The sequence below is a fragment of the Haliaeetus leucocephalus genome, unplaced genomic scaffold (genome assembly GCF_000737465.1).
Source record: "Haliaeetus leucocephalus isolate CR32 unplaced genomic scaffold, Haliaeetus_leucocephalus-4.0 Scaffold251, whole genome shotgun sequence".
NCBI classification, from domain to species: Eukaryota; Metazoa; Chordata; class Aves; order Accipitriformes; family Accipitridae; genus Haliaeetus; species Haliaeetus leucocephalus.
The window spans coordinates 7,864,748-7,881,644 of NW_010972687.1; positions in this window are offsets into that span (position 1 = coordinate 7,864,748).

Consider the following 16,897-nt stretch of genomic DNA (forward strand, 5'->3'; position numbering starts at 1 on the left):
ATTTCAATAGATTTCTCTTATGGAAGGAGCAGATTAACATCATTCTGCAGTGTTATTTTGTAATGAATTGGGGCTTCGTGAATTTAAGGGTGAGAAAAACAGGCAACAGTCCACTGCAGCAAATTGCAAAGAGCAGCAAAACAATCATTTAGCCTAATTCCAAGGCTTTGAAAGTTAATTTGGTACTGCTGTGGCCACAAGAGAGGTCTGAATCTGTGGAACACAGCTCCACAGGACAGTGGCCACTCTTTCTAAAAGACCACTCAATGTACTTTGTCCTTACCGTCTTTCTCATCCTGAGAGCAATCACTCAGCTCTCCATGGTCTTCCCTCAGGTCTGCTCCTCCTCTTGCCAGCCTTTAGCATAAGGAGGTTCATCTTTCACTCCTGGTTTCCGTAGTACATTTTGCCTGCACGATTGCATCTTTACCCAAGATGCACTTGCAGCATCCTTGATTACATGCATCGTTAGTAGCTGTGGAGTGATTCCAGATTCCAGAGTATGAATTGCTCCTATGGCATAAGAGACTATAAGGGAGCTTACTATTTGCCACTGATTAGACCATTCCTGTTGTTTATTGTGATGAAACAGTGGCTAGACTTTGGCTAGAGATTTATGACATTTCTTCAGAATTCCGCACTCCCTGAAGTTGCTGGAAAGATGCTTTCTATGTGCTAGATTTGGGCTGGTCTTCTTACCTGGGATTGCTACTCTCTTAGTGTTCAAAAAACAGGTATTTCTTTTTAAGATTGATGAAAAAAAAATGATTGAGCAGTTTTTTTCCTTTACTCTTATTTTTATGAGGGTCATTGCAGATTTTCCCACAATTCTGAAAGTGCCTTGTGTTATTAAGTGAAGAAAACAAAAATTGAGTATTGTAAAAGTCACTGTGAGCTGCCTATGTTGCATTTGTTTCACACACACACACATATACACACACACTTTCCCCCCACACTCCCCCGTCACTTAGAGCACCTGTCTGGATAGTCAAGCTAAATGTCCTCCTTGTATCAAAACACCTGAGTGGACACTTTTCATAAACCAACTCTGAATGAAAGTCTATTTCTTTTGAACTTACTGACTGATTTTTGTAGATTTTGGTTATATTTTTAATGGATAAGAATATTAAGAGGGGAAAACCTGCTTCTTAGCAAAGAATGCTTCCAGAATTATGGCAAATTAAATTCCACCACTTGTTAAAGTCATTTTCAACAAGAGATAATAAAAACAAATGTTGAAATGATTCCATATTTTTTAAAGGCAAAACAAATATGTGTAGGCTTTGCCAGGCCCCTCTTGTGATAAGTTTTATTGCTGTTTCACAAGAGTTACAGTAGTAAAATTACATGTTTCAATTCCTCTAATCTCTGCCGACATTTATATTATTTTTATTAGGTCTGAAGCCTGATGCATTCCTGACCTTCCCAGCAGCTTTTTTTTTCTCCTCTTGGTGGTCTCCACCAACTTTTCATTGAGAGTGTAACTGCTATCACAATAGGTGAATAAAGTCTAGCTATGGTTAGCTTCACAGCATCTTTTCTCTTTCATCGCCTTTTTCTGCACAACACAAAAACCTAGTATGCTTCATAATTTTAAACTACCTGCTTTATCCAAAAGCAGCTCATTAGTCTACAATGACTAACCAAAGCACTTACAGTTTCACTGTCTCTGCTGGCAGATCTCCTTTTAGGAAGTAACTCTGTAAGAAGTAACTGTTGCTAGACATTTTGCTGATGTCAGGTGATGTTACTCTTGCCTGGGTGTAGAAATTCACATGAGCTTTTTTTGTGTTCAGAATTGTGGAGTATCCTTTCTGAAATCAAGAAAGGAAAAATTTCCTTCTTAATTTCACAGATCTGCTTCTAATAAGTACTTCAGGAAATACATATTTGCTTTTCTGAGGAGACCTTTCCCTCTTGCATTTTGCTCCAGTTAACACTATGGCATCAACACAGCTACTTTTTTTTTTTTTTTTCGTCATGCATTAGAAACACGTTTGCTAAGCCAGCTGTCTTGCACTGAATTTCAGCCAGTACAGGGACCCAAGTTTTGTGCGTAGAATTTTTGTTACCAGTGATTACTTTTAAAGGCAGAGAGAGAGGAGCTGACAAATAGTTTTAAACTGGTCTGAAGACAGAATCTACTAACGATCCTAGCTTAAATTGTATATTGATATAGATCCAACATAAACATTGGCCACTAATCACCTATGAAAAAAGATATCCTCTCTGAGAATTAAATGCTCTCTGGCCTTTTTCATTATTGCTTAAATAACACATTTTCTGCTTCCCTTAAATATCTCTCTTTTATACACATGCATACACACACAAATATGTATATATAATTCCCCCCTTATAATTAATTAGTTTAAATATTGAAAGATAGATTTCAGAGTAAAAAAGAACTTTTTTCTTTTTTTTCCTTTTTTTTTTTTTTTTCCTTACAGAAAGGACAGTTACAGCATATCTTTTTGTGTTTACCATGCTTCAGAAACAGGCTGACCTGAGCAAGTGTCTAGTGTATTGTGAATCAGATACATACAAGTCAATATGCCAGAGAGGACAAACTGCAGGGGGCCCTTCTCCCTCTTGGGCTTCAACCAAACTCCCTTTCCAATACCCACAGACTTCTTCTTTGGTTTAATTTTCAGACCTCCTTCATAACTTTCTGTTGTTCTGTTTTTCTGAGTGAGGCTGAAAAAGGATTTATTTTGTTGTTTTTTCATTTTCAGTTATGACGTAAAACCTGACCCAACCATCAAACATGAAATTGAGCTATTTACAGCTATACTAAAAGTTTGCTGAACTTACGCATATAAATTTACCCAACAAGTTCCACCCTGAATGTTTTTGCTGCTGGCAATTTCTTGCCCCTCCACTACCTGTTCACAGTTAAATACTGGTGTTTACACACTGTGATGGACCAACACTCTCAGTCTTAATGTATAATAATGCATCAATGTACACTGTTTCTATATGGTATTTTTAATTTTCACTGTGTTGAAAGTTCCTGCTTAATACCACCCCAGTTAAACAGTGTTTATTCCATTTATTTCTGAAGACCTAACACTCAACTTTTTGGCTCCCCTGAAACACTTAATGATACCACTAATGATGACAACAGAGGAAATATTGAATACTAAAATGGGGCTTTGGCAAATACATCAAAGTAGGACAGCTTAAAGAACTCACAATGTTTGGTTTAAGACTGTATGTGCTGGCAATTTTTCAGCCTACACTCCTGAAGGAGAAAGCTCTCCAAGACCTTGTATGCTCAAAAAAGACAGTTTTCTACTAAATAAATATATTCACCTTCTTGCTGTTACCAACCACTGACCCAGATTTTCTCCTCTGAGCAAGGGATCTGACAGAGAATTGTGGGTGAAAATACCCCAGGCTGGCTGAAATTTCAACTTCTTTTGCACGGATCACCCTGCAGTTGTATGTAGATTCACCTGTACCAGTTCAGAATCCACAAGTTCAAGAACCACCTCAGACTGAGGACACATCGGGTCTCCTGGAAATCTTTAAGGATCAGAGGTTTGATCTGAAGAGACTGGAGCAGAACTTATTTTCACAGTAGATTCTGAATTTCATTACACTTACATATACCCTCTCACTGGGGGATCTAGCATCATTACTGATTGATGGTTTTGGTAGCAGGACAGCAGAATTTAATCTGTTGGTTTTCAGTGGCATAGCCTTACACAAATTTCTAGAGTGGCAAGTTAAGTAAATATGCAAGAGTTGAATACATGCATACTGAGAAAAAAAATGGGTACTTGGTCTTACAAGAATAGTAACGGTGGATTTCTGGGTACCAAGTCTAAGAGGGTCTTGTTGACCACAGGTGCTGCCTTCCATGAACTACTTCTGGGGTCTAAATGGAGACATCAACAAGGGGTCATCAAGATACTGCAAGCATTTCGAGAGAGTAGGCAACCAGGAAGAAATGCAATTTTGGGGTAAATGAGTGGAATGAAATTAATGACAAAGACAACCCAAAGGGAAGGACAGATGAGAAGAAACTTCCTAACAGTGCAGTCTGCTTGGGTATGGAACAGTATGTCCAGGAGACAAGTGGGAGACATACCAGCTAAACCCGGGAGCTGTGGTTTATTGATGAAAGTACTGTATGGGATAATGCTGCTTATGCATAGCAAACATATGCCCATGGTGTTTGTGTTCTTTGTGGCTATTATTCTGCAACCATGGCTATTTTAATTGTTACCTACAGAGGGAGGTATGTGGGGGGACTTTGCACCTTGCACAGAGCCAAAAAATTTCAACCTGAAGCCAAGAAGTATGTAGTTCAGAAAAAAAGGGGCAACTTCCTTTCCTTCGTCTAACCAATTACCTTGCCAACCCACATCCAGCCAAACCCACATTTTGATAATCTGATGCCATCATAAAAAACCTGAGACAAAACTGTTCTTTTTCTTACTAGCTTTAACTTGCAGGAAGCTGAAGCTGCTACTGTAAAAAAATTACAATATTGCATTGGGAAGAGGAGAGGAGGGGAAGAGAGGGGAGGAGAAGAGAGGGGAGGGGAGGGGAGAGGAGAGGAGAGGAGAGGAGAGGAGAGGAAAGGAAAGGAAAGGAAAGGAAAGGAAAGGAAAGGAAAGGAAAGGAAAGGAAAGGAAAAAGAAAAGAGAAAAGGTAAAAGGATAGAAAAAATAAAATAAAAGCACCCCCCCACCCCTTGCCAAACCCTCATTCCCCTTGTTGGATAACAAATTCAATTATGGCTGCAGTCCTAATGGCCTGGAGATGGATTTTCTTTTGTCTCCTCTGTTCTCTAGAGAATTGAACTTCTCTCAGTGTCAGAATCCAAATATCAGTGTGTCACTACTGCACTCTGCTTTTCCCAGAAAGATGACTGGGGTTTGCTTCCAAAGCGTATTAAAAGGGTACCAACCAATCAAGTATGTAAAAATTTATTACAGAGTAAATTCCTACCCAGCCCTTATTCTTTGTCCCTTCCTATGAGTCATCCTTCCAGAGAGCTGCCTTTGATGGGGGGCTGTGGCTGGAGGATATCTAAGTCTCATCGGCATGGGTATGCTATCAACAAAAGAGTGCTGGTTCACTTCCTTTCTTCATGCCTAACTAGCCAGAGAACAAATATTCAAAGAAATCCAATAGGAGCTGGTTTTATGAGAAATCTGAGAACAGTTTTGTCATTTGCTTTTTTTGTGAAGAAATACGTAGTTTCAATGAGACTTTCCGCCTCCCTTCTTTTTCTTGGAAGGAGTATATGATGAAAAGTTAACAACTTGTAAACACCGTGAAATGTCTTAGCCCCGGAAAAAACTCCTCTAGGCTTTCTAACTTAAAACTTTACAAATGTATTTTAAAATAATGGGAAACTATTTTTGCCACCATTTCTTCTATTTTTGTACTAAGTTGCACTGTAGTTATTTTCATAGTGACTACAATTTTTAATAAATCACACTTTTTGAAAGCGGTTTGTCAAATGATCATTGAGAAAAGGTCTCCAAATATTACGTGTGACGTGGCTTTGAGCTGTAGCTTTTTCTCATAATGCTTTCTTCCAGACGCATGCTCCCTGTCCCACTAAACTGGTTGTACCTTCTCATCTGGTTTCCAGCAGCTGGCATTCCTGGTGTTGTTGTCTCTCGGCCAGCATACATAAACAGTTTGGGACCGCCCACCCACGTTTGCCGTGAATGCCGGTTTCAGGCATTCACTGGGACTCAGCTGGATTTTCTTAGCAGCTTTTTCTTAACCTTTGCTAAAAATGAATGTGATCTGCTTAATCACAATCAAATGTCCCACTATCTATTCATCTGTATGTGGCATATAATTACAAACACAGCGGTGCGTGCTGTGCGCCTACGCACCATGGGGCCAGATTTTCAAGTGTGTGGTGCCGACAGTTGGGGTCAGACGCCATAAAAAAACATGGCTCCAAACTTGGATACTAAACTGTTTTGAAAATCTAGGCTTGTGTATCAGTGTATATTTGTATATACTCACCATAGTATTGGCAACAGCTACTGTACATGCTACAACCTTTTGGATCTTTTCTAAATTCAAGCCTATATTTTCGTCCCAGACACTCCTTTAAAATCCCTCATGGGGTAGCCTATTTCTTCCCCCCTTCCCCTTCTAGCTAAAACAGAACTTTAAAAATAATTATGCCCTTCACAAACTTTCAAAAGCATAGCTTTATTCTGTGCTCTCTGTAGCTGTAGATAACAACAGAGCCACCATAAATGATGTTCATTTACTGTTTCTGGCATTCATCATGGGCACATGTGGAATATGCTTCTAGAAGCTCTGCAAGTAATTCTTGTGATGGGAGCAAACTGGACTCTATTTTTTTAGTTTGAAATCTCTAAAGTGGAAAGCATAAAATTACCATATCACAACAACACATCACATAAAATGTTTGCATTTTGCAGCTGTAATACATAGGCTACCTATTGGCTTCCACTAAGGTTGAAAACACACAGCAACTTCCACTGCAGTTTTGCATGGTCTTACTTCCAGTAAAACTATGACTTGGAAGCTTCTTACACTTTCCCTGAAGATGATTTTTTTCTTTATTTGTAAAAACTTAAACTCTCTGGTAAATATGTATTTTTAAAAAATAAGACTACGGAAATGCAAATTGTTGCTAAACAGTGGCATGCTTTGCCTTGTTTGAAACAAAATGAGACAAAAGCAAATCAAACCAAGCAATACTGGTTTATTCTAGTAAGAATCAGCTGACAAAGGCAAACTATGTGTGTACCATAGCCTCTTGTGCAAATCATGTAATGAGATGAATTTTGCAGATAGTGTATGCCCAGTTTCAAAGAAGTGCTCCTGAAAGGTGCAGGATGGAGTCACCTGTGCCCAAGGAAGACATGATTGAGCAGACAGGAGCACAGATCGGATGGGACCTCCAGAGGACATGTACATGAAATTGGGATGATGACGACCAATAACGATAAGGGGTAGTCAGCACAAATATCTCTCGAATTTCTCTTTCTCTTTTAAAGAGAGTTTAACAGCATCTTCTAGACAGCTGATTCCTTGTAGGCAGATCTTGCAAAATTTTCCAGTGAAACAAAGTGGCATTCAATCTGCACTGAAACACGGGGATGTGGCGATTTGGAAGGCAGACCTTTAAAACAGAATGGAATAAACCAGTGTGAAATACTTCAGAAGTTTGAAGAGAATATTTTTATTTTTTAATAGAAACTGGAAAGCCCATTTGAAAAAGACTTTATCAACTAAACAAGAAAACAGAAGAAAAATATTAAAATTGAGAAGGAGTTTTTGGATACCCAGTTAAAGTAATACTAAAAGGATGAAATTATTTATTGAAATTCTGTTTTTGTAAGACATTTCTAAATATAACACATTGATCTGAGTTAAAATGAAAACAAATTTTGAAATAACCCAATTTCCAGTTTGCACACACAGCTCCTCTTTGAAGTCTTCAGCTGTGAAGTCAATTAATGACATAGATAAATACCAGATGGTTTTTGCAAAGTGGATGTTCTAGGAACTGAAATTATCTTTTTTTCTTTCCCTTTGTGTAAAAATAGGAGATTAAATTCAAGTAAAGCAATTATTGGTATGCATATAGGTAAAAGAAATGGATGTAAAGATTCAAAAGGAAACCCTCAATTTCCTCCTAGGGTACAGTGTCTAAACTTCACCAGAGTCTGTGCACTGAAGATGGAAGAGATGCAGAGAGAGACATTTTGAGCTATGAGATGCTGAGTGATGAAACCCATCCCTATTGCAACTCTGAGCAATCACGGGCCTCCCAGAGACCCCAAAAGTTCTACTTTGATCTTGCACCCAGTGACACCAAGGCTGGATTCCCAGTCTTGTTCCTCAGCCCTCCTAGGAATTCCTCCGTCTTACTGATAACCCATTGAGGCTGGGAAAACCGACAGCTATCTCCCCTCATCAGATGGGTCCTGAAACCAGCTAATTGCTTGCCCAGAAATGTTCAGGAGATTCATATGATCAGAAGACTGCTAAATCTCTATCATAATTCTACTGTTTCTGACATGACAGCAGTTTGGGATCAGCTGGGATTAACTGTTTACAGTACTGTTGATTTCTCTGTAGCCATGATGGTTTTAGACCATTTGATATTCTGACATACAATTATACTGTATAAGAATGGCAGCTTGTCCTACAGATGTCTGTTCTCTGGGAGAAGGCTGACTTGGAGATTTTGATAAACAATATTGTCCAAAGCATTACATCTTACTTCAGCTCTCTGTGTGAATTAGTTTCTGTATCACTACAGGAATGTGAGATGTATGATTCTAGATAAGGTTGATCACAGACTTAATCTAATTTGTTCAGATTTTAAGGACTCACTGAGAAGTAGTATCTTTTTTGCCTGCCTTTTTTAAGTCTTCATTCAGTTTCCTGGGTATCAGGTTATTTTTCGCTTAAGATACTATAAACACCTGTTTAACATTATCATATTAGTAATGTAAATTTTATGTTTGAATTTTTCTTCTGCTTAGTATATCCAACAAGATGTCTAGTTAATTTTCATGTTTAAAATTTGTCTCTGACTTGGAAAGCTCTTAATTTTTCATTGCTAAGAACCATATCTTATTTGGAGAACCTTGCAGGAGTACCTCCAAACTCTTTCTAGGCTTCCAGTCTGTGACTATTTAGCTTCCAGGGGTTAAGACCATTTACCTTATGATAAAGACTGCTATTCCTCAGACTCAAAAGGGGAGCAATGATGCTGTTTCCTTTGCCTCCTGGAGCTGTAATCCAAACCTAACACCTAAATATGGTTTTAACTTTCAGTTTCTGAGTTGTTCTGTTGACTATTCATATGTTTAAAGTTAAGTGAGATTGTAACACTCATGTTCAAGTTATTTGCTGCATGCTCAAATTAGAAACAGTTTTGGGGATGCTTTTAAGAATGTGTCTCACCCTTCAAAAGGGTTACTGTGAAATCCACAAGGAATGGAACATGCAAAAGCAAAAAGTTGAATTTGGCTAAAAAGGCAGCTTCACACATAAATACTTTTCAAAGAACAAAACCTCAGTGCTGACAAAATAGTTTCGGATGAAGAACGTTTTGCTGTAAAGTTGTCTTCTGCCTTAGCGTAGTTTTGATGGAGGTTATTGCTGCTTCGTTTGCACATTTACAGAATCACAGAATCATTCTGGTTGGAAGGGACCTCTGGAAGTCATCCAGTCCAGCCTGCCCAAAGCAAGTTTCATAGGGCTTTGCCCAGCTTTTTTTCCTTGTTTGTTTGTGCACTGCTAAAGTAGCTATAGAAGGCTCACCTTGTCACCTCTTGCCAGTTACAACTCTCCAACCCAGCCCTGAGCTTTGGCTCATGATCAGGTGCAACACCATCCCTGCATGCCCCAGGCAACATTCCTGTATTGGTTCCTCTTTTGTAGCCTGTCCTTATATACAGTTCTGAATCCTAAGAATAAGGAGTAAATGTTTCCAAAATGGCCATACAGTTCTACAGAATTGAAATGAATGGATGAGTACAAAAACATGCAACGCTTGCTTTAGTTTTATATTATCTCCCCTTCACCTGTATTACCTTCTATTACCACTCACACAGCTAAGTTATACTGGCTTAGAAGAATTAATTTAAGAGTCCCATTCATAACTACTCATGGAGGTGAACATTCAAATTAGGAATTTTAAATATTCTTGTCAGAAATATTGTTGCATACTCACGTAATCTGGGACCAGCAACAATGTGATACGAATTAGCTGAAACCAACCAGAATAGCAGAAATAACACAGCTCTTGGTGTGTGATTCATTACTGAATAGCTGAAAAACTCAATTGCTCACAATTAATACTTTGTAAAATAGTTTAATGCCTTGAAAACAAAGAAAGGATTTTAGAAAATAGTTAGAAGACAACTATCACTATTTTTGGCACAGCTATTATGCAAAAGACACTTAAACTATGAACAAAGCATTAGTTGTGGCTATTCATACATCATGCAATCAGGAGCGACAGGAGGCTTGCTTTATTGGATATAATTTATGTTTACAATATGTCAAAAAAGGTGGTTATGATAACCCATGTTACATATACATTTATCATACTTTCTATTTGCCAAGTTACTGTACTGTCTGTCATTATTCACACAGCATAGCAGTAACACAGGAACTATCATTTTTACTAAGCAATGTATGTCTTTTACAGGACAGAAAAAAATTAGATTCGCCAGAGAAACACATCATTCTGGGATTTTGCATTCACAACCTTTTTGTTTAAACATATAAAACCTCCTCTTTTTCTTATTTCCTAGTTGAATATTCATTATGCAAATAACTGTTCTAGCTGACAATAATAATAATAATATCAAATTGTTCATCACCACCTATTGGCCAGGTTTTCATAAACTGGTAATGTTAACCTGCCTGATTGTGCCCTGAGTAGCTTAAGGATTGTTTGCACATTTACCAGGCCTGGTAAATTCTGGCAAAGAGATGGCAGCAAAAAAAAAAAGGAGGGGATGCCATCTTTAACTTGCTCAACTAGGTCTGGCAGAGACTATCTATGGGCTTAATCTGAAATAGCTTCTTAAAATATACTTCATTATGTTTAAAATAGATCATCTTGAAAATATTAAATGGCATTTATTAGCCTGAAAAGAGTGCAGAAATATAAAACAGAGGCATGTATTTGCACATGGAGATAATTACGATTTTGGTCCCACTTCTTTCTGCTTGGAAATAAGACAACAAGACTGAAAAATTAATATCAGTGGAAATTAAAATTAGAGCATCAGAAGTAGGTAGAATTGCAATAGTTAGTGACTTGAGAGTCCCAGGAAAATATATGCTTATTCTGTTGACAGACAATAAACAATTGACCTTCTTTGTTTTTGGCTCACCATTTCCTGGAAACTTTCAATTTTTTTCTATTGCAGTGCTTTAGATTTTTTCATTAAGACTTATAAATCTGTATTTGCTAGGATGTCCGTGAAGGACTGACATCTGTCCCCACCTAAGCAAGCGGCCAGCTGTGACCCAGTGACTGCAGAAACCAAAACTAACTTCATGCAAAACTGAGGTACTTCTGCCATGTTCTTTTCTCCTCCCTGCTCTTGACAATGCAAAACAGGATTAATTACCATCATCTTCAAAAACTTCATATTGTTTTAGACATTTTATTGTAATGGAGCCCTCTTTCTGGGTTCTGAAGTATTATTGCAATAGAAATGAATTTATTTTCCTTAATGAAATACGTACCAGACTGCTGAGCACTAATTTATAAGTTCTGAAGGAAGGAGTACTTTGTGACTTAAAGAGAGGAAATCGGAGGAAGGATATTAGTGGTATTTCCAAGTAAGTGTTTACCTGTGCTGGGAATTATATGATATCTGAACTGTATTTTTATATAAATATATAGTTTTAATATGCTGGGAAAGAGTGCATCCATCGTAAACAGTAGGGTCTCTTGGTAAACTCTGAATGACATATTAAATAAAAGGACATTATCAGATGACACTGCCAGATTTAGTAAGTGTGGAAAAGATTTGAGAATCTCCATAAAGATTATCACCTCCACAGTCCCCTCCAACCATTACAAGCCTTGCCTCTCTTTTCACAGCCAGGAAGAAATTTTGGCAAGAGGCAGCAAACACTAAATAAAATGGACAGGGTTGTCTGGAGTAAACTGGTAATGGACACATTCTTACCTCTCCTGATGGGAATTTTTCTTTTGATTCCAGCAGAAGTGATTCTTTTTCCTAAAAAAGATTAATCTGATTGATAAGCAAAAGGACTATCCAAAAGGATTGCTGATACGATTAACCATTTAAAATCAGTACAGAATGACATGCTTTATTCATTATCCAGAAAAAGTCCTGCTGAACAGCCCCATTTTACTGTGAATTTAGTGAGGGTTTTTGCCCCTCCTGAAGTAGTGACTTGAAGATCAAGCCCAGAATTTCTGTTATTTACTGTCCACTCTACAGACTTCAGTGGGAGCTCTGAGACTGCAGTGAAGGCAGCCTCTGGTTTTAAAATACACTGCAACCATTATTTGAATTACCTCTCCTTTTAAGTTCATTACTTCTTATTTGAGTCACATGCTATATGTGTCTCACTCCTTGGATTTGCTGTGTCCTCTGAAGAGAGGCTGCCTCTTACTTGTAGTACAAGAAGGTCATGCATTTCAATCAGTCTACAGCTGTGAACAGAAATTATGGCTTGGTGACATTTACTCTTTTTAGCTTTAACTGCAGTCCCTGAATGGTGTGCTAGCATGGAATACTATGTTTTTTCATGGTAATGCATAACCACATATTTTTAGTTTGAGAAAATTTCCTCTAATCTCTAAAATAAAAGGTTAATGAAGAGCTATTGATTAAATCTCAAACTAAAAATGAACTTTCAGGCTCTTTTCTTTCAAAACAAATGATTTCTCGTGTTCTTCTGGTAACATAAGAAAAGTCTTGACTCCTTAAACATCATAAATGTAATCAAGCTGTCATCCTACTGCTCATGGTAACAAACACAGAAAATGCAATAGAGGCAGCTTTGCACTGTAGGTTAGTGGGGTCCATTTAGTCTGAAAGGCCATTTGTACAAATCCCAGCTGAAGCATAAGGCATCTGCGAAATATGTTTACAGTGACTCTAGGATTCTTCTTTTCTCACTGACTTCTTGTGAAAACCCTAAATGAATCACAGGCTGTAGTCTGACTTGAACCGAAGAAAATATTCTTTTCTGAAAAAAGGACAGTTAATTGCTCACTCAGTTTGAAGGCCAAAATGGGAAGATCAGTCTTTTATTAATTGTTAGGTATTGTATGTTTGGAAGTACCCACAAAACTTTTGTTGTACTCAGGGGACTTTTATGTCATCTGAACGGGAGGAGAAACTTCATCTTCAGGTTATGGGTCTGCCTGAGGTGGGCTCGGCTGTGATAAGCGATGCTGTGAGACTATCAGATTAGCCAGATCCAGAGAAGATGATGGACTGGTGAGGGACAAACATCTCATATTGTTCTATGAGAAGCAAAACCTGTTGTGGCTGATTTCACCTTGTCCATGATATGACCAAGCTCAAGCTTAGACAAATTTAGCTGGGACTGAAAAAATGGAGGCCTGCTGCTGGGTCTTGTCCTGGCTATCACTGCAGGGCTGCTGCTGGCAATAGCCTACATGAAGCATCATCCAGCAGCCAGCTAGATCTGACTGGCCATGCTTGGATGCAGATGAAATCAATAGGAGCATTACTGTTGACATGAACACCATTTAACTCTCAGAGCATAGTGCAAGGGATCCACACAGATTGCAAGCCATGGCAACAGAAACTCCACCTGCATCTTGCAGATCTGGATGGTGTACCGGCACACAGAGTGGGTGCAAAAATCCATTTTAGCTCAAAATGTTCTTCCTGCCCTGGCAAAGGATGAACAAAATGCATTGTACAACAACTAAAGGTCGAAAGTATTGGGGTCCATGAATGCTGGTTACTTTTTAAGAGCCATCTCTTAAAAGTGCAGGAGCAGGCAATTCCAAAGTGTCAGAAGTCAAGCAAGTGGGGCAGAAAGCCTGCTTGCCTGAGCGGGGATCTTCTAGAACTTAGGTGGAAAATGAAAGTGTACAGACATTGGGCACAAGGACAGGCAACAGGGAAGGATTACAGAGACGCTATTTGCCACTGTAGGGAGAAAATTCATGCAGCAAAACTTGATTAGAGTTCAAGCTGGCCAGCACAGTGAAGAACAACAAAAAGGGCTTTTTAAAATATGTTAACAGTAAAAGGAGGATCAGGGATAACATTGGTCTGTTATGTGATGAGGTCAGTCACCTCACAGGAACATAGACAAAGCAGAGACGTTTAGTGCCGCCTTTGCCTCTGTCTTCAACAGCAATGATGGGCCCTGGGACCCCCAGAGCCTTTGTGTTGGAAGACCATGACTGAGGGAATGATAAACTCCCAGCCAACTCTGAACTTGCTTGAAACTTGCTGCTCCAGCTGAATGCACATAAGTCTATGGGGCCTGATGGGATTCATCCCAGGGTACTGAAAAAGCTGGCCAATGTCATTGCAGGACCTCTGTCCATTATTTTTCAACAACCTTGGGAGTCTGGAGAGGTCCCAGTTGACTGGAAGCTGGCAAAAGTTGTCCCAGTTTTGAAGAAGAGTAAGAAGGAAGACCCTGGTATTTACAGGCCTGTCAGTCTCACTTCAGTGCCTGGTAAAATTATGGAGAAGGTTATTCTGGGAGTTACTGAGAAAAAAAACCCCATGGGTTCATGAGGGGAAAGATCTGCTTAACCAACTTAATTTCCTTTTATGACAAGGTCACCTATACAGTTGACCAAGGGAAGCCAGTAGATGTGGGGGTTTTGGATTTTAGCAAAGCCTTTGATACTGTCTCTCACAGTATCCTTCTGGACAAAATGTCCAGCACACAGCTAGACAAGTCCATAATACACTGGGTGAACAATTGGCTGACAGGTCAGGCTCAAAGGATTTTAGTAAATGGGGTTATATCAGGCTGGTGGCCAGTCACTGGGGGGGTTCCCCAGCGCTCAATTTTAGGGCCAGTGCTCCTTAATGTTTTCATAAATGACCTGGATGCAGGAGTTGAATGTACATTAAGGAAGGTTGCCAATGATACTAAATTAGAAGTAGCTGTGGACTTCCTCGAGGGTAGAGAGGCCTTACAGAGAGATCTGGATAGACTAGGGAACTGGGCAATCACCAACTGTATGAAATTTAACAAGAGCAACTGCTGGATTCTGCACCTGGGATGGGGTAATCCTGCTTATACATACAAATTGGGGGATGAGGGGTCTTACAAGAAGACTTACAAGGAGCGGCTGAGGTCACTTGGTTTGTTCAGCTTGGAGAAGAGAAGGCTGAGGGGTGACCTCATGGCAGTCTGCAACTTCCTTAAGGGGAGCAGCAAAGGAGGAGGTGCTGATCTCCTCTCTCTGTTGACCACCGACCGATAGGATACAAGAAAATGGATCGGAGCTGTGTCAGGGGAAGTTCAGGTTGGACATTAGGAGAATGTTCTTCACTGAGAGGGTGGTCAGTTACTGGAACAGGCTGCCCAGGGAAGTGGTCACAGCATCAAGCCTGTCAGAGTTCAAGGAGCATCTGGACAACACACTTAGTCAGATGGTTTAGTTTTAGGTAGTCCTGCAAGAAGCACAGGGTTGGGCTCAGTGATCCTTATGGATCCCTTCCAACTTGAGATATGATTCTCTGATGCTATGATTCTAAACCATTCCACTAATATTTGCATCGAAATAACAGTTATAGAAAACTACGGCAACTGTCATGGTCCATTTGTATGTCTCAAATTTACAGGACAATGTATTCTGTAAATTAAACTTTATTTTATGAGCCCATTAGGAAAGAAAACAAACAAATGTCAAACAAGGCCTCAATCCCCTTTGTACAAACTAGTCTAACACACGAATTCACTAATTCATCACTTCATTCATAAGGGTTCCAACCCACAAGTTCACTAATTCATAACTTGGAACTGGTAACTCACATGCCTATGAGCAAACTAGTTACCTAACTGAGTAAGGGTGGGAGTGCTCATCCTTCCTCCGCCGTCAGGGTTTGGGTGTTCCCTGTATCACACGGGGAACCATGAAAGCCTCAGCAGTCTGGCTGCTGTTGGATGCACTTCAAAAGCTTTTTGGTTAAGCTGACCTATTTATACTTTCCAGGTTGGAAGCTGGGTCTATACCATTTCCATAAGTTAGTGGATTCTGAAGAAACTGCCAGACAGTCAGTATGTAAAGATGATGGCTGCAGGAGACAACAAGCTGCAGGTGATAGTGGCGATCTTCCTGGCCATCATGTCCTGCCTACGTGTTGCTCTCACACGGTCCTAATGGCGCTGCTCCCAGCGTACATCAAGCCTTAGCGTGGGCTGTGTGTTAGCTAAAACCTGAGCAGGAGTTGAGTGAACAGTCACAGCCAGCGTACTTTAAGGAGAAAGAATACAACTATTCCAAACTTCATAAGCTTGCCAGTTGGCCTTGGACAAACCATAGCACTTTCCTTGTCCACTCATAAAATATAAAATGGGGGATGTTCTCCTACTAAAACATGCAAAGGTGTCTACTGTAGGGAGCTTCACATCCAAGTGGCTCCACCAGGTGCTAGTACAATAAAAGCAATATTTTTAAATTAATATTAATTGCATTTACAGCTGCAGTCACTTGATGCTCTGTAAATCATTAGACCAAAATCAGCCATGGTCTAAGTGGGAACAATTCCTCTTGATTTTAGTGGAATTTGAATGTTTATGCTAGGGCTGAATTTGATTTCTTGTGTTCATAACCAAGTAAAACACTGACTGAGATTTTTTATAACTGGAGCTATAGTTCCATGCTAGAAAAGAATCTTAATTATATAAACAACACAGTAAACTTTGTTATACTTTCTCTGGGTTCTTTGCTGCCCTTAGATCAATTCAATATTTATGCCTCTATAAACTGTTCTCAGTCAGTGCCTGAGGTAGCACTCTGGGTAAAATAAAGATATATTTTTCTTGGAATAGCAACACACCCATGAGGCTCTCAAAGATTTCATGTTTTGTGGTCTTTGCTTTGGCACATCATCTCTGATGCAAAAGCAGAAGCAAGAAAACAGAGACACAAGCATATGATGAAATTCAGAGATCACAATTTTCTTAAAATTACATAAGCATTCAGCCCACACTACTTGTCAAAAGGACTTCTGCTGACACCAGCACCTGGGTGGCTCTGAAGGCAGTGCCCCCACTCTCCTCTCGGGATCCTAAAAACAGTTTAGCTTCCCAACTTTTGTCATGTAAGACAAGGGTAATCTCAAGGTGAATAGGCATACAGACACACTCCCTCACTGTGCACTGGTAAGCTGAGAAACAATGCTATAGCATCTCCCAG